The sequence below is a fragment of the Odontesthes bonariensis genome, chromosome 14 (genome assembly GCF_027942865.1).
Source record: "Odontesthes bonariensis isolate fOdoBon6 chromosome 14, fOdoBon6.hap1, whole genome shotgun sequence".
Lineage (NCBI taxonomy): Eukaryota > Metazoa > Chordata > Actinopteri > Atheriniformes > Atherinopsidae > Odontesthes > Odontesthes bonariensis.
The window spans coordinates 27,440,065-27,458,828 of record NC_134519.1 but is presented as its reverse complement, the minus strand read 5'-3'; the positions used below and the strand labels follow the sequence as shown (position 1 = coordinate 27,458,828).

The 18,764-nt window shown below is 41.3% G+C and overlaps 1 protein-coding gene across 1 annotated transcript in view; it reads left to right on the top strand.

Annotated features, from left to right (window-relative positions):
• cdh24b (cadherin 24, type 2b) overlaps positions 1-18,764 on the top strand; it is a 183,809-nt gene that overhangs the window by 14,357 nt on the left and 150,688 nt on the right. The window lies entirely within an intron of this gene.

The following is an 18,764-nucleotide window of genomic DNA, read 5'->3' as shown; positions in this document are numbered from 1 at the left end:
TCTCCCATAAGTTTCCACCACAGCATTTCAGTCAGATTGAGGTCTGGACTCTGACTGGATCATTGCAACTTCTTGATTCTTTTCCTTTTCAGACATTCTGTTGTAGATCTGCTGCTGTGTTTGGGATCATTGTCCTGTTGATGACCCAGTTTCAGCCAGGCTGAAGTTAGACGGATGGCCTTACATTTGACTCCAGAACACTTTGGTATACAGAGGAGTTCATGGTGGACTCAATGACTGCAAGGTGTCCAGGTCCTGTGGCTGCAGAACAAGCCCAAATCATCAGCCCTCCACCACCGTGCTTGGCAGTTGGTATGAGGTGTTTGTGCTGATATGCTGTGTTTGGTTTCCTCCAAACGTGCTGCTGTGTATTATGACCAAACATCTGGCCTGGTCTGTCCAAAGGACATTGTTGCAGAAGTCTTGTGGTTTGTTCAGATGTAACTTTACAAACCTAAGCTGTGCTGCCATGATGTTTTTAGAGAGAAGAGGATTTGTCCTGCAACCCTTCCAAACAAGCCACACTTGTTCAGTCTTTTTTAAATTGTTCTGTCATGAACTTTAACATTTAACATGCTAACTGAGGCCTGAAGAGTCTCTCTTTGAATTTTTTGGGAATTTCACTGCGTGTTTGCACATTGACTGACCTTGAGGCGAACAGCTGTATTTACTATTTTCTACTTGTGAATAATCTTTCTTACTCTAGAATGATGGACTCCAAATTGTTTGTAAATAGCATCATAACCCTTCCCAGATTGATGGGCAGCAACAGTTGCTCCCCTAAGATCATTGCTGATGTCCTTCCTTCTTGGCCTTTTGTTAACAGACACTTGAATACTCCCAAACCATCAAACTGACAAAACTTCTGCTTTTGTAGAGGTGCTCACACTTGCTGATGATCAGTTGATTAAATGTATTTGATTAGCAGCATCTGGCTGCTTCTTGCCCTCTTGATTTCTAAAAAAGAAACAGTAAAGGTCTGCTTACTTTTTCACAAACCCCTTCTGCACTTTTGTTACATCATGCCACTTTTCATTCAAGACTGTATTGCACTAATCTTAAGACTTAGGAAGGGGCAAACACTGGCTTTTATTGTGTCCCGACACATAAACCTCAGAAGCCTGAAGCGTGTGAGCTGCTCCTTTTTCTTTCTTTTTCACAGTTGCAGGGGTACAGCTGGAGATCAAACAAATGTGCAGGAGGGGCGTGGGTGTCCTGGTGTGACACATCTGGGTAAAGCGACATGAGGGGGTCCTGACAGATACAGGCTGAGTGAGAACTTGTTTCTGCTGTGCTCTGTCATGCAGAGGCTCCTTCCACATGCCTGCCTTCCTGCGTCTGCCTGACGCTTCTGATAGCTGTTACCTAACCTGAAGCTCGCGTTTCAGTGTGTGTGTGTGTGTATATATTTAGATATACATATATGTGCTGATGCTGGCGCAGGGTTGAAAGTGCAAGAATCAGTGCAGAGTCGTCAGAAATCTACATGCGTGTGTGTGAAATTATTAGAGTGAAAGATTTAGGGTGTGAGGTTAAAAGGACACAACACAAGGGCGTAGGAATGAAAGTGGCAGCGTCCGAGCTGCTTTATGCCTTTGCATGTAAAATGGAGAAAAAGGTTGAGTTGATGAATGAGAGCGTCAGTGGCGGCAGTGTCGTGTGACCATGAGGATGACAAGGAGAGCATCGGTGAGGCCAAATGATTTCCATCTTTGTTGAATTTAATTTGTTGCTTTTGTCAACATGTGCATCAAAGGCAGCTGGGAAGTTGTGCTGCAGGAACGTGTGTATGGAAAGCTGACATTTTTCACGCTCGCATAGGTGCAAGTGCTTGTGTGTGGGCTCCCAGTGGGGATTGTATTTCGGCCGGTGAAGCCTGACAGATAACAGCCCACCCGTGCTCGTCACATCTATTATTGAGAGGACGAGAAATTGATCGGCTCTAACGGTGAATGTTACCCTGCCTTCCTCAGCTACCTTTTCTCCTCTCACCACCGCTGTGCCCCCTGCTTCATTTGTCCACCATCCCTTCTTGCTGTCAGACTCCCCGTTGACCTTGTTTTCAGTCATCCTGTTACCATTGCCTTCCATCCTGAACCTCTGTCTTTCCCACTTTCCCGACAACTTTCTCTTCGATTTGAATTCTCTCTTTCTCTTTCTCTTGATCCATTTCTTTTGAAGCCAAGCTTTGGGGTGTAGACAACCACACTGTCTCAGTTCCTCAATTGCCTGCCTGATTTGACTACTAGTTTTCTGGCAAGCTCTTCTCTGTTGAAGTTGTTCCGCAGTGTATCAACACACCCGATTCTTCTTCCCCTCAGAGTGCACAAACCCTTTTCACCCGCCTTCCCTGGCCCCCTGCGCTCATCTCCTCATCAGCTAAAAATCACGACTCACCTTTGATTGCTCTCCCTTGGAGCTCTTCATGGCAGAAAGTCAAGTGTTTTATCTTTGTTGTGTTACAATGGAACTCACAACCACGTGCTGCTAGCCAACACGGATGTTTGCACCCTGAATATGCGGCACAGAGATGAAGAAAGCCTAATTTGAGCTCAATTCATCATCGCAAGATTGCCCTGCATTTATTGATAATTGCTTTTTTCCGTTTAAAGGAATGGCGTTTAAACCGCCAGTCGTGTAAACACGAGAGATGCAGCTGTTGCCGCAATTAACGTCTCACTTTCCCTAATGAAAGGATTAATCCGCCAGCAAATCACTCGGCTTCCTTTCAAATGCCAAGCCCCCATTCAGCTCGCTGCCAGTCGAAGAAAGGCGGCCCGTTTCGTATAAAATGGGACTATCTATAACCAGAGTCAGAAGACGTATTCATCGGCTCAGCCTGATGTCACATCATCAGGGTCGCTTTACTGCCGTGGAACAAGAGAGACCCTTAACCAACTGCTGTTTGATGATTTCCTGAGTGCAGCCTTTGCAATCGTCTGTTCTCACAGCATGGCATCTCTACAGAGCCACCTCCTGTCCCCAACGCTCCCAACAGTCCCCATCTATCCAGAGCTCCGATCCCTACCTGTGCTCAGCCTCCGAAAACACACCTTTGCCTCCTGTCAGAACCCTTCAGAATGGACAATATGGAGCGCTTTTCTTTCTGCAGTCAGTTGAAAGTCACAAAGTGAATAGCTGTCTCCCGTTGGAATAAGACGTGTCTGGGTAGCCAGGAGTAAATGACAGCCTACTGAGAATGGAGCAGAGCTTAGGCTAAATCTTTGAAGCCATAGATCACACTTATCGATCGGTCTTCTTTCTTGGCAACACAGAGACATAGGCAAAGGTGGGAAGATGACGGGTTAGTCCACTCCACAGCAAATGCTGTCATTATATCTTTTCTACACTGGCCATTTTGTCAGAGAGAAGAACCTCCCCTTGTTGTTGTGAACACTTAGCGGAGCTCAATTTCTGGGTGCCAGTTGGTTTGTCTGTCTCAGTGTGATTTAAGTCTGTTGTGTGTTTGCACTTAGCTTTTTACACGCAGATCCAGAGCACATGCAGTTCTGGGTGAAGCGCTTTGGTGAAGCATATTGTTAGATCAGGCAGAGCATTATTATCACGCTTATGTTACCTGATCATTGACTTGTTCATGGCTGTGTGGCATCCATTGCCTTCAGGCAGGTGTAATTGTGTACACTGCTGATGCACAAAGTGTTTTCATTTGTTTATCTTCTGTTAGTCATCTGGAAACAGATGAGCTTTGGGGGTTAAATTGGGCCAAGTTTAGCACACTTTATCCCTCATCAGGAATGTTGATCTTTGGCAGTGAGCATTTTGTGACGAGCGGCGTCCCTTGCTATTTTTTTTGGCAAGAATGCTACATTCACTTCTGTTTTTTTCTGTAGAGTGACTTGTTTTATTCATTTTTTTGGGCTGTGAGGAAAATGTGATCGTTGATTCTTGATTGTTAAATCCAGTTTGTGTCACAGTACATGTGGTTGTAGATTCGATACGTGGTTATGCAACATAACTGAGGGGGCTAATATTGGCAGCTTTTTACTGATACACATTTTTATCTGCATGCTCTGCCTGATTTAATCAGAAACACGTAGTACTACAGCAGCATTGCTTGCAATAGTTGCTAAAAACAAAGCAAAACCTAGCCATCTACCTTTAACCTCTCTTAATCTTATCTGATATAGCTGGACAAAGACTTGCTTTCCTCGTCTCACAAATTCACATCTCCTGTCTTTGTTATTACAAATGGCTCATACAAAGAGGCATCCAGTGCACATGTGTGTCGTTTTAGTGGGCGGTCACGTTCACATGAAAATCAGATGCGATACAATCATAGATGATTGTAAACAGTCGCATTTGATTTGTGATAAATCTGAATTTAGGAGTGTGAACGTAGCTGAAAAGCATCACACTTGCCAGCAATAGAAATGAATAACCCCAGCAGCTTATAATATCCCAACTACTGGGATCGGACAAAACATGTAATTAAAACACAACACGAGCAATTGAACTAAAGCCCTAAAGTTTTTGTGTGACAGTTGGTGAACTTCACCAACGCTCACATTAATGACACTGCATTATTTATGCAAATCTCTGTCTAAGTGATTCCAAAGAAATTATTAAAATGTATTTTACTCATACCGCTCTGCTATGAGTAGTAACTTTCTCACATCAGGTGGCTTATGAGGTTTCCTTTGGACTGTCCCCAAACATGACCATGCGTGGCTCAACTCCCTGTTTTCTCAATCAGACATCGCAGATGGAGTCGATAGATTCCTTTTTAATGTAATAATAAAAAAATAACCATATATATTGATACATGAATACAATCTCCTCCTTTTCATAGCTGCTTTAAAGTCTAGTTTTTGTTTGATATGTATTTTCTACCTGCCACCGTTGCTAATGGTAACATGAATGCCAACTCCAAAATCACTTGAGATTATTTTGTCGCTGCCTGTCCAGGTCTTGTTTTTTTTAGAAAAAAAATCTGTGTAGAAATAATGACTAGATAGTAAAACTCCTTCTTATATGTTGTTTTGCAGAACGCATATTTTTTTGGTCCCATTTCTGTCTTTTCATCTCTATGACATAAAAGGCCCTGTTACGATCTTGTCTCCTAAAGCTCTTAATCAGTTTTTTTTTCCTTTCTTTGAGCTCTTTGTGGGTTTCAGAGTAGATAAATAAGCACACCATGTATTTTTAAATACAGCATGACCTGCTGTGAGTCACCACAATTTGATTTGATCTCATGCATTATTGTAATGTCGATGGTGCAGGATGGCATAATGAAATCCTTCTAATGAGATACAAATGTGTCACTCGATTCATCCTCTTCTTGTAAGCTCTTTGCTTGCATGTCAATTTGACCAGATTTTTCTTTTCTTGTTCCAGACTATGGCCGGATTGGCTTAAAGAATTCACAATAATGGCGACAATGTAACAACCACTATAGAAAAGAATATAGAATATATAAAAAATATAGTAAAACATAAGAAATGGTAATAGTCAAATTGCTCTTTAGTTTCAAATGCTGTGTTTTTTCTGTAAAAGAATTACACTCAAAACACAAGTTTGGGTGGTAAAGCTAGAGATATAATGTAACCTTTACTACATAAATAATATGTTTTACTGATACATCTTTCAATACAGCCTTCCAAATGAAAATGAAATGGCAGTGTGATAAGAAAAATAACTATACGGGTATGAATCTACCAACAAGTTCTCCAAATATCTATCATATTGATAAGTTTTTTCAAACCAATAAATAGAACCAATTTTGGCACCTGTAGTTTGGTACGAGGTAATGTAACTCGTATGAGCATTTCCACATCAGAACAGATGTCATTCTCAAGTGTTTCCTTTAAGAAGCCACAAAATTCTTACGAAAAAAGAACCCCACTTCCTGGTTGGGTTTAGGCAATAAAATTGGTTGGTTAGACTTGGAAAACATTCATGGTTAGGGCTAAAACACATTCTTTTTACAACGCAACCATCACCCTCATCAATGCCATTTTCCTGGTTGCCTTGGCTACATGTTAACGCTACACCTAACACGTATACATCTTGGTTGTCTCTAGGCCATAACGTCACATGGTTAGGGTTAGAAATCAAAAATATTTGAGTGAGGTTAGAAAACAATCTGGGCCTTGGCTGAAAAATATTCTTAATACGAATCAACAGTCACGTTGGCGGGCGCCATTTTTGTAATTCACATGCAGTTTTTCTCACGACCACTAGATGTCTCATATTCTACAAACTACAGGAGGAGGGCAGTCTTGTATATGCATGCATTTACACAGTACATTTATAAATGCACACACATGAATACACATGAATACACATCCATACTCATTTCAGCATATTTCAAAAAGTACAATTTCAAAAAAAGGTCTAAACATAGATGTTGGATGCCCAATCTCCTCTGGCAGAATGTCCCAGAGTGATGAAGCCCAGCACAGAAAAAGCTCAGTTACTCCTAGTTTTCAGTCTGGATCTTTGAATCTCTCTTGATCTCATTTGCGGTTGAACATTTATGGATGTATTCTGGAGGCAATCTTCAGCATGCCTTAAAAGTGATCCTTAGAATCTTAATGTTAATTAAAGGTGATTAATTTATACCTAAAGAGATCTTAAAGGAGTTTGGAATTGCAGCCATTATTGTAGTGTTACCTGTTGTGAATGATTTATTTCATGTTTTATGAACACAGTAGAGATATTTCATTCATTAAAAATGTTACCATCATTAACAGTATGTTTGATCATTCTAACACAGACAAATCGAAGCATCTTATGTGTGTTTATTGAACTTGACATGACTTGCAGCCTTAAGTAGGAATGGTTGATCTGGCCAAACATCATGTGAAACACTTTTTTATTTTTTACAATGTCATTTGTTTGGCATGTAGGCTTCTGTTTACAAAAAAGGAACTAGGTCACTAAATCATCTATATGATTTAACTGCCTCTGCAGTGAGCCTCTTGTCTTGTGGACATCCTCTAACTCCACTAATTTGGACTCCAGTGGGTGACAGTACATAGCACCAGTCTGAAAACTGGGTCAGGATTAAGATTGTCCACAATATAAGATTGTCTGTTTGACCTGTTTAACAGTACCCTAACCAGCCAAACAAGCAAATGGAGGCTAGTTTGAATCACATTAATCATGTTAGTTGTGAAAACATGTAAAAGGTCACCTTTAAAACTTTGATCTGATATAAAAAATGGCTCTCCTCTGTCCTGCTTATACTACTACATTTAACTCATATATTTAGCTTCAATTAACTCTGTTCTGCACTGTTATTAGTATATTGATCGTCTTTTTAGAGCTTTGGCAAAAGAGCCTAGACCTCAAAGGTTCATTGTTAAGTGGCCTTTCTCTTGTTTAAATTATTGTCTCTGTGGCTGTGAACCTTTAATTCAAATTCATGGTTCAAGGATCCGTAGGCTCCTTTCTTCTTTTCTGTTCAATTTGCATTCATCATTGCAACAGTCTCTGCGGTGCGTGTCAGGTACTGAAATAAGCATTGCAGGTTACAACTGGGACTGATTTCGTGCCGAGGCAGTCACAGTGACAGAAGGACTTTTATCTGAGCTTTGATTGATGCACGTCTAAGAGTTTGAGTCTTTGCGTGCAGTTTGTTGTGCTTCAGCGAAAAGAGGTGATATTTAAAGGAGAAGATTAAGTGTCAGCTGCCGTACAGACTCATAAACAGTAACTGTCTTGATCCCTGGCACGCATAAAATCATTGCAATGGCCATTGTTTCACTACCTACTTCTCCACAATCCTTCTGTCCATTGCAATTTTAAACTCTTCCTTTGGCCTCAGCAGTAGCCAGCTCTTCTTAAAGCCCAAGATTACACAACAGCTCTTCTCCATATCTCAACCTCTTCATCTCTCACTCTCCGGCTCTCTCTTTACTAATCCAAGTGTCTTATCTCTCAGCGTGGACTGTCTCCCAACTGTCTAATTCTTTCTCTCTCTGTCCGTCCCCCTCCTCGCCAGTTTCCATGTGCTTGGTTCCCCAGTCACCTCGTATTTAACCCTCTTTTCACGTCTGCGGCTTCAGATTGAGTTTATTGGTATGACAGGCAGTCATCAGCAGAAGCTGCAAAGCTTAATGGGTGGAAGCGCGCACCCGCACGCGCACCCTGGTTTCCGTAGTCGGGTAGAAACAGACACACACAAACACACAGCCTCTTTCACAGCTGAGTGAGCATCCATTCCCTGTGTGCTGCGTTCTGTTTTCATAAAGGAAGAGGGAAGGAGCAAAAGCAGTCGGCTCGGACTTCAGCAGATAGTAACTAATGAATGTCTGATTAGTTCATTAGTCTGGTACTTCATAGCCTGGAGACTCCACAGTCGTAGCTGTTTAGTTTTTTACTTGAGACCAACCTCATGTACACAGCCTGCCGGCAAAACTCCTACATCAATCACAAGAAAAAAGAATAAAAATGATTGTGTTTTGAGCAAAGCAGTATGATACTGTCAAGGGCGCCGCTAGGGATTTTGGGCCCCATGAATATAATTCTTACTGGACCCCCAAACAGGCCGGGGAAGATTTGTGATGCTATTTTACATAAAACTATGCATTTTGATGGTATTTTTGACTATCATTCCCATATTTGTGAAAAAAGAAAAACATGAAAGTTGACAGGTAGGTAAGCATCGAGCAGTCTGAATACAATGGAATTCATTTAGATTCATTTATTGGCTGCAACACTGATACTCTAATTCTAAACTCTAAATTAGGCTACCTGAAAAATACAAAACTTAAATATGAAATAAACTCTTCCGTGAAAATAATAGCAATTCTAACAAGTATCATCTGTGGAGAACCAAATAAAATCTCAGCAAAAAGAACACCATCCAAAAACAAAATGGCCAAAAATACATATATGAGGCTATATGGTCTTAATGTAATTTCCCCTTGGGGATTAATAAAGTATATTGATTGATTGATTGATCTATTTAATCATCTGATTTCTAGAACATGTAAACTTCTCTGATTGGATTGAGAACAGTCTGAGAACTGCTGTACACACAACAAATTGTCTCCTCTGTTCCTACTGCACTTCTAATATTTCAGTGATATCTGAATTTTAACAAAATAAAAAAGTTTATATATATATATATATATACATATATATATATATATATATATATATATATATATATATATACACACATATATATATATATATATATATATATGTGTATATATATATATATATATATATATATATATATATATATATTTAGATTTATATATTGATTTTATTGATTTATTTAAATCAATCTTTTCCATAATAATTCATCTTTTATATCTTTTGTGTGTATTGTTTTTTGTTCTTATATATCTGACATTTGAGGCTGTAATAAAGTTTATCATTATTACTTATTCAACACACAGCTGTTCACCTCTTTCCTCGTGTGGGGGCACTGGGGCTGTTTCAGGGCCCGGTGGAATTTGGGGCTGACTGACAGCTGCTGCTGCTGCTGCACTTGACGTATCTATTCGGAACGAGGCATCATTTTGACAGACGGGAGGTCAACTGATTGAATATGAACTGCTTGCTTAACGTTTGACTGCATTCATCATTTAACTAAAACAACAGTGAAATGTAAAAATCCAGAGTTTTCTTCAGAAATATGAGCTAACATGGGGAGAAAAGTGAGCTAGCTTATAGACCATAGACAAAGTTAATATTCCATAACTTTCCACCACACGAACCACTAACAAACCCACTTTGCTTTTTGAAGAATTGGGTGACATACTGTCGACCCTTTGATTCCTTACCCTCTCTTTCTTTCCTTTCTTTTTTTTGGCAACCTGACTTTAGAGGCATATTGCCTTCTCTGCCTTCTTACTGGGCTTAATGTTTCCAAAACAAATAAAGTTATTGTTACCAGTACATTGAAAATGAAATATATTTGTGATTATATTGCATTTTTTGTCAGTATTAAAATTTTTATGAGGGCCTCTGAGGGCCCCTCTTAATCATGGGCCCCTAGAATCCTTCTCCTTCCCCCTCGCCTTTTTGGCGCCCCTGGATACTGTCCTGGAATACTTGCAGGCTGCTTTGCACAGATTTTTCTCTTTTTCCCCCCAAATTCATCAAATCCTTTGTCTTAAAATCTCTGGTCTCAGCAGACCTACAGCCACTTTTGAACAGCTACGAGTCTCCATTAGACATAATCACCCCGCCAGCTTCAAATACTGGTAAGATATTCTGTTTGAGGAGAATGCAGAAGGGTACCTGCCACACTGGTGGGCAAATGTTTGTACCACGCTTACCATGCAATAAAAATCTCTGTGAGTGACATTTTCATGCAGAGTGCCACGTGACCACTGATTTCTTTGGTGGAATTTAAGAAAGAATAGATGTTGAGTTGAGATTGAAGTGATTAAACACTGGAAAAAATGCCCCTCCAAAAATAAGTAAAAAAACAAACAAGACGTTTTTGCTTGAAATGAGCAAAAAAAAAATCTGCCAATGGAACTAGTGAAAATCGGCTTGTCAAGATTTCTTGAAATAAGATGTGATATTTAGGACTTTTGAGATAAAAGTGACCTTGAAATAAGCTTAAAAACCTCTTCAAATGTCAAAAAAAGCTTGTTTCATATGAAATGTAACTCAAAACAATTTGTTTTCAAGACTTTTTCATTTAACAAGATATTCAAGATGTATTGTCTTCAAACAAGTCCCTATATCTGGCCGAAATAGTACTTGTTAGGCAGTTGTGTCTTATATTAAGTGTAATGAGATATTTTGACTAGAAATGAGACAAATATACTTGGTAAGACTTAGATTTTTTCCAGTGAAATGATTAAACATTTGTAAACATGTTGAAAGTTACTCATATGATCCTTGTGTACATTTAATAACAAATGCATTCAGTAAGAATTTGAGATCAAGCCTTGTCGACCAAGACTTGTGTTCAGGCTTGAATTGATTCATATTTTAATTAATATTTTGCTTCAAATTTTGCTCTTCGTATTCAAAATGATATCTTAGTTTCCAAAAGAAATGTACCTGTCCCATAAAACGTTAATGTGTCGCAGTAGTTTAACCGGTAAAAGCACTCGGATTGATTCACTGGCTGATCGCTAATCGTTTAATCAGCCAGCCACGCAATTCTATCTTTAATCAAACATAGGAAACAAGGTACATTTCAGAGCTCTCCAAATCGCCAAGGAGTTTAAAAAGCAGCCAGTAGCTGTCAGGCTGTGGGGATAGCTTGTTTTGAGCAGGAAAATTAGTCAACCAAATGGATCTGAAGAGTCAAAAATGAACAAGTAGAGGAGAGGGAGAGGGAGATGGAGAGGAAGATAAGATGAAAGGTAGGGATGGGGGGTAGCTGTCCTAAATGAGAACAGTAACCTGTGGAGGGCGATAAGAGCTGGCAGATGGATGGAGCGATAAATAGACAGATGAGTAGTTAGATAGATGGAGGAGGCTGCTTTTCTGAGATGGAGAGGCTGGGAGAAATGATGGGCAGATGGGGTAAAGAGATAAAGCAGAAGCCAGGCGCAACTTTCTCCCCGTGCAAGCACTTTGGGGCTCAGTCTTGTTTTTCCGTGTTTGGCTCCGCAGTCGGTCAGCCCTCTCACTATCCTCTCTCCTACATTTGGCCTCTGTCTCCCACCGTCACTCTGCCTCCTCCTCTCCCTTGCTGCCTTCGTCTCAGCCACCGCCGCGCTCATGGGATATTTTTAATAGAATTAGGCTGCTCTTGTTATCAGTGGAGCGGGTAGCCACGGAGTGAGGCGAGATTGAAACAGCGATTTCCAATTTGAGATTGTGTCACACACATCCCCCCGTGCTCAGATAGCATCAACGAATCACCGCCACCATCTCCCTCACTCACTTTGCCTCTCTTTTGACTCTCTCTCTGTCTCCCCCACTCTTTCAGACATCTCTCGCCAAGATATTTTAGCTTTGCTCGGGCCTTCCTCACATGCACGACTACTTCTAAATGCATACATGCCCCCTCTCTGTCGCACCCGATTCACTGGCTTCTCTTGACAGTTTATCTCCCTGTCTCTTTGGCTCCCATCTGGGGCGCATACAGAACACTTCCCTCTTTCTTCTCTCGAGCCCTGTCCTCGGACTCACTTAGTACCTCCAAATGCAGCTCCGCTTCCACAGTTTCCTTGCCATTTTTACACTCGGCGTTCGTGTCTTTCCCACTCCTCCCACACTTGCTTCCACCTCTCCCTTTGCTTTCTCTCCTCTCCTGTTATTTCGCATCTCTGCTCCCACACCACCTCCGCGTCCTCCGCCTTTCCTTTCTCATTTCATCTCGTCCAGTGTCACTCTTCATATCCCCCATGAATATTTTTCCTCCCTTTATCCTTCAATCTCTTGCTCCCTCACCTCATCCGTTCTTCTCTGCTGCCTCAAGGCGAATGATCCCTTTGACTTGTCTTGTCAAGACTTTGGATTTCTGTCTTACCTCTAGAGATACATATTGTGTGTTTGCGCGGTACAGTCTGTGCGAGTTTGAGTATGAGCTGGTGCCGGAGAGGGGAAATTACTCTTACTGCTGTGGTGTGTGTGCGTGTGGGTGGGTGCTTGTCAGGTTATTTACTGGTTTCCACGGCCAGGGGGTATTCACCACAACACCACTTTCTGAAACAGAATTGTTGCTTTGCATGCTGCTCTTCTATTATTTGGCAAGTCAGTGCAGCAACCTCCAATCTCCCTCTCCACTTAACAGTTTGTCCTTCTCCATGCCAACTCACTGCACATTAAAGCTATGGTAGGTAATCCTAGAGAGCTAGCAAGAGAGCTAGCAAGATTCGAAAGTGTCCCCTCCTCTAAGCTCCACCCCCCCCTCCCCATTCCGTCAGTGCTTCATCCAAAGCCGGTAGAACCGCATGCGCACACGGAGCAGGGAGCCGACAGAGGGGGGCGTAGGCAGAAAGCAGAGGCATCTGATTGGTTTTTGTAGGCGCTCCAATCCGAGATCAGCGGGACGCTGATCTCGGATTGGTCAGCTTTTTCTCAGTCCTGCAGCTGCCACAGAGGTCTGATTATTTTCGTCCCTTTTTCTAAATACATCTTGTATAGATTTCTCTCAGGACAGACGGACCATTTCACCCAGTATTACAAAATGTGTTTCTGAACAGGATTACCAACCATGCCTTTAAATGCCAAATTCACAATGTGCGAACTTTTCCTTTAACAATTGATTTTTTTTTAAAGGAGAATGTAAAATTTTTCTTTGTGTTTGTGTCTTTGTACTCCACCTCCTCCACCCTCGCCTTCAGAGACTAAAGGAAAAAAAAAACACTCAATTCTTTGTAACCTTTGTCAAAGTTTGCACTCTATGCATGCCAGCAGAAAATTGAAACGGACCGGTCCAAGGTCTGATTTGTCAAACGATTGTGTACATAATGAAACTTCATATAGGCACCGGCTTTTTGAATTATTCAATGCTTCGGCACAAAAGGTTAAAAGTTCAAAGATCATTCGTATAATGTAAGCACAGGCACGCTGTATACACCCACAGGCATACGTGGATGTACAAATGCTGCACAAGAGTAACCTTAGTCTTGTATTGTTTTCAACAACACCTGAGCTGGTATCATTAAATACACCACCATGTCAGTAGATGTCCCTTGAAGCTTATTAAGTGCTGTAAAGAGTTTATTCTTTTTTACATTGGGTGCCAATCACCCGCATGTACCTGTGTGAGCTACAGAAAGGGAAGGCAAAACACTGCTGATATGTTTCTCTGTGTGTTTGAATTATTCTGCTGAACTGCTTCATGAGTTGGCGAGAAAACAATCACTGCTCTGAGACAAAAACTTTTCACTTATTTGCATTTGGATATCTACTGGTCAATGTAGATATCCGGGCTTTGCCCCAAGGATTGCTCAAGACTTTATTCCACTTTTAAATTTCTGACCATTAGTATGTGCATGTGATTGTAGAAAATGTCCTCTTTTGGACAGAAGACTTATTCTAAAGCTCTCACATGAATTTTCTTTCTTTGCTTTTTTTCTTATGTTCAAGCATTTGGTTTTTCATGTTATAAAAGCCCCTGAGAAAGCCAGTAAGTGGAGATTGAGAGCAGAGGCTTTGCATGAACACTATTTTCAAGGCTGTACTTAATTTAAAAGTATTTGATTATTTTTTCCAAATGCTTCCTGTAATATGCCCAGTTCTATCTTAAAGAGATAGTTCAGAGCTTTGTGAAATGTTGTCTTTTTTTCCCTTCGAGAGTAGGCTATGCCAGAATATCTCCAAGCCTTTTCTTTATGCTCAAAGTTTGTTCTCATTTTGTTTCAAACAGTGAGTCACAGCTCACTGTGAAGCCACACCATAAAAAACCCAAATCCCCTTTATTTGGATCAGTTCTAGCGGGTCTTTAACAGGCTAACCACATACAAACTACAACAAAGAAACCAGGTTTGAATTAGCTGAATCAATTACAGTGCTGAATTCAAGCCATATTTTTTTGGATGGTAGGATTGCAAGCATTTTTTCAAAGGTTTGACGCTTTTGCATTTGCTTTTTCTTTTCATATTTTTTTTTACCAAATGGGAAATATTCCTCTCAGATATTTTTTCACACCTTTACCAAGCAGTTTGGGGCACAATAGTTTTAAAATTCAATAACCCTAGTAGTTCTAGCCCATGGGATCACTGTAAAGAGAACTGTAGGCTACATGATATTCAGCCATGATAAGAAAGAGTCTAAATCACAGGGAGCAGAAAGTTTCAGTTCAAAGAGAAGTGTTAACTGTGTAGGGAAGACTTGAACAACATTTCACGACTTCAGCCTAAGTTAAATAGCAAGATTACACATCATTTGAGTTCCAAACTCTAAGGGGCAAAAGAAGGAGCTTGGTAAATAGTTTCCATATGTTCTAACAAAGTTATGTTTTCTTTATTACTGTGATTTAATAGGAAAAGTAACCTTAATACAACAGTGCTCAAAGCTGTATAAAATTATCTTGTGTTGTTAGAGAAGCCCAGGTTTGCATAGCCGTGCAACTTGCACGACATTAACTTTGGTTGTTGGTGATAAAAGCTACTGCAGCAGTAACTGATGTCTCGGGTGACTGGATTGGTGAGGTTGCAATCTTTAAAGTTGATTCATTTTGTGAAATTAAATTTATTTTCTTAGCTGACATTTCCTGAGCTGTGAGCAGGAAGTAGGGAGAACTGTTTATGTACACTTTGAATGTGTTGGATTTTTTTTTTCATATTTACATTTGTGTAAGGCTGAAACGTGCAAAGCATGACATTTTTATTCCATACCAACTACAAATGTCGGTAGGTTGTTGCTTTCCCAATGCCTGCAAGCATGATGCTAAACTATGACCCATTTCCAATTCCTCCCCTTTACTCCACAACCTGGCCCCATCCCTCTGTTTGTAAGGGTAAAATGACCCCTTTCTTGAGGGGATCCAGTAATAGAGGTGTAGGGGGTCATATGAATTGTTAGATAACCACTATGCCCACCTGCCAGATTGCAAAAGAGAGGGGTATGATCAAGTGGTAGTATAAATGGGAGGTATTGGGATTCTACCTGATTCAGCCCAAAATTCCATGATGTCAGATGGTTTGCATGAATTTCCCTCTTTCTCTTTCTGTGAATGAAAACAAGTAAGCACATTGTTTCACATGGCAGGTCAAAATTAAAATATATACATGGTGGCTTGCTAAACTTACTGCCAGAAAAAACTTCCTAATGTAATCGAATACACACATCGTGCAGCACACGCTTCATTAATAACACACTGAGTAAGCTGTTAGGCAATGAATGATGAGCTTCCGATGAGGGCGATTTGATTACACCGACCGTTTGTCCTCAGATATTTTACCCTCTACCTCTCTGTCTGTCTCTCTCCTTTTTCCCCTCCCACTGTGGCAATCCATTTCCCTTTGAAAGTGACACTTTAAAAGGCTGATAGCTCTTTGGCTGAGTCTCAGAGCCTCAGATCGATGGCTGGAGGAGAGTAGCTTTGAGGTACCACAAGGTACATGGGAGTTGAAGTCAACACATGGTGAAGATGTTGTTCGATTTGTTGCCACCACATGATACTCGTGTCTGCGGATGGAAAACAGATGCCCAGTAACATTTCTTAGATTTTTCAACAGGTGCTCCGAAACCAGGTGAGACCATGTTGTCTTAATGGAGGACAGGTTATTTGTGGAGCTCAACTGTGGAGATTAAAGGAAACACATGCAAAGACAGCAAATGGTAAAAAGACATTCTCATGGAATTTCATAGCTGCAGCAATCTTTTCACTTATGTTAATTACACGGGACAACATGATGGTTAAAAGGAAGACAAAAATGTACCTTGTTTTGTGATGAAAGTTCCCTCTGCGACCCTTTTTCTCCTGCTGTTTCTTATTGCTACAGATGTTTTCCCTGAAATATTAGTTTGCATTCAGAGTGCATATTTTGGCTCCTATAATTACTCTACTTCTTTTGTTCAGCTCACTGCATCTGAGTAAAGTTGCTGTGAAAATAGGGCCCATTTTTATTTTGACAATGGGTGCTGAGGCGTGCAGCTGTATGCACTGAGCTGAAGAAGCAGTAACATGCAGAGAAGTCTGGCTGTGCGCAGCCTGCATCTCGCAAACCAACCCTTTTTACCAGTTACCAGTGATCTATCCACACCAACTGGCTCCAGTTCAGCGCCTGTAGAGCCTCCCAGGGGAGGGGGTCCAATCCAGATTGGCTGCTTTCCTCCCCAAAGTTGGCTTGGCTTGGCCCCAGTATGCAGCCGGTCTGGCTATTGGGTTGCTGAAAGCTGTGGAGCATGGATGGATAATTATCCAGGGGTAAAGCCCACCTTGAGCTGCAGTGACTGGCATAGGGAAGGAGGAGCAAAGGCTCCCTTGAGGGACTGAAAAGGGCGCGGAGCCAAAGCAGTCGGCCAAGCCTTTTACCACACCATCTCCATACACCCCCTGGCTTGTCACGCAACCAAACCATGGAATCAAGGACAAGACGTTTGGGGGAGTACAGCACTCACACACACATATAGTTTCCCATCTGAGACACAATGTCCCTAACTGTGGAACTTTTATCCTCACATTCACATATGAGGTATCTCCCGCAGTATAAATGGCAGATCAGGCCATGTTTAAGTGTGAACAGGATAAATATTCATCAGTCAGAGAGCAGCAGTGTGGAGGAGAGGCAGTGAAAGATCTCAGAGGGAAACTGAGATTTTTTTCTTTTTTTCTTTTTTTTTAAATCTCACTGCTGTGAAACAGTATTATTGTGTCAGAACATTTGCTCCTCTGCAGTTGGAAATGTCATTGCTGTTAAATCTTAAAACCAACTATTGCCATGAGGACTCTTTGTCCTGGACTTTCAAAGACCAGACTAGTGGCTTTGTGAAGCTCCTTTCAGTGTTTTTCTCGCAGACCCAGAGAGATATAACGCAGGCTTTTAGTCCACTTTCATACAGCCAGATGATGCTCCGCCTCCTGCTGGTCACCCCCCACAGGCACTGGATTGTGACCCAGCATGCCAGGCCTCCGGGCCTCTCTTCTTTTCTCTTTCCTGTGAGCGTGCTCTCCTCATATCTCTCTATCTCCCTGAGTCCTTATCACAAAAACACAGCACACCATATTTTAATCATGCCCTCGAATAGAAGACACTTTTCCAATTAATGGAACTGCCGCTGTGATGCACTGTAACTCTGTGAAGCTGCAATGCGCAATCAGTCCAATAAGCCACTGCTTGATGTACGACTGCCTCACAAGTTTTCAATGTGAACAAGATGGTTTTTGAAATGGAGAAATCTGTACCGAAAGACAGCCTGTTGGTGAGGCAGCAGAGAGGGGAAAGTGAATGGGTAATGCTCCGGTGAAGCTGCTGAGTGGCCAACACTGGATGTCTGTGGTTAAACTGGGCAGCTTTCAACCATGAATATGTGGAATTGTGTGAATGTGAAGCGCAATTTTGCTTAGAAAGAACATGCACAGTCAGCAAAAAGCTTCCGGGGATGAATATTAAAGGGTCAAAAGCTGTTGTTGTCAGATTGTGCCAGGTGACCTCCAAATCTATCAATGGGTCACACAGCAGAGAGCCTTCTTTTCTTCCCAGGGCGGCAGGTGTGGTTTGTCAACAAAGAGGGTTTTGAGTTCTTTTGCCTCGCAACACAAATAATGAAAAGAACTTTAGGAATGAATGGAAGCAGAAGTCTCTTGTGCCTTGTATTGGTACTTTATTTTTGGGATATGTTTCTCACTGTGTATTTATAACTCTGGGCTCACTCCAGCTAAGATGGGAGACCTATCATTTTTCACAGAGACACAACCAACAAACACATAGCATGCTTGGGGGAGATGTTATGTTTTTTGTGTGTGTTATTATATTTCGATGAGATGACATGTCGTTTGTATTCAGATCAAACATATTTATTATAGAGGGGTGTTCGGTTTGTCACCTGCATGTGTTCATGCTCCCAGTGTGGCGTAACACTCAAAAGGGTAGACCCCTTCATACTTCAGCTCTCATGCAACTTGTGTACCTCACATCTTGCCTGCTTTTGGCTCTGTATATTAACTCCCCCTCCAACTTCATCAATCAGCCCGACATCAGCCACGAGCGCGTGTGTAACATGTTTATGAAATAAAATAATTTTCCGGTGCCTCACTAGTCTCAGAAATATGCTGCGCATTTTGTACCTGGCTCTCTGCTGCAGACACACTCCTTTAAACAGAATTAAGAGGGAATTGGCTTCTCTCCTACACTGACAGGGAAGGTTGAACGGGCGTATTAACCAGAGGTAATTGAATGTAGAAGCAACACTGCACATTT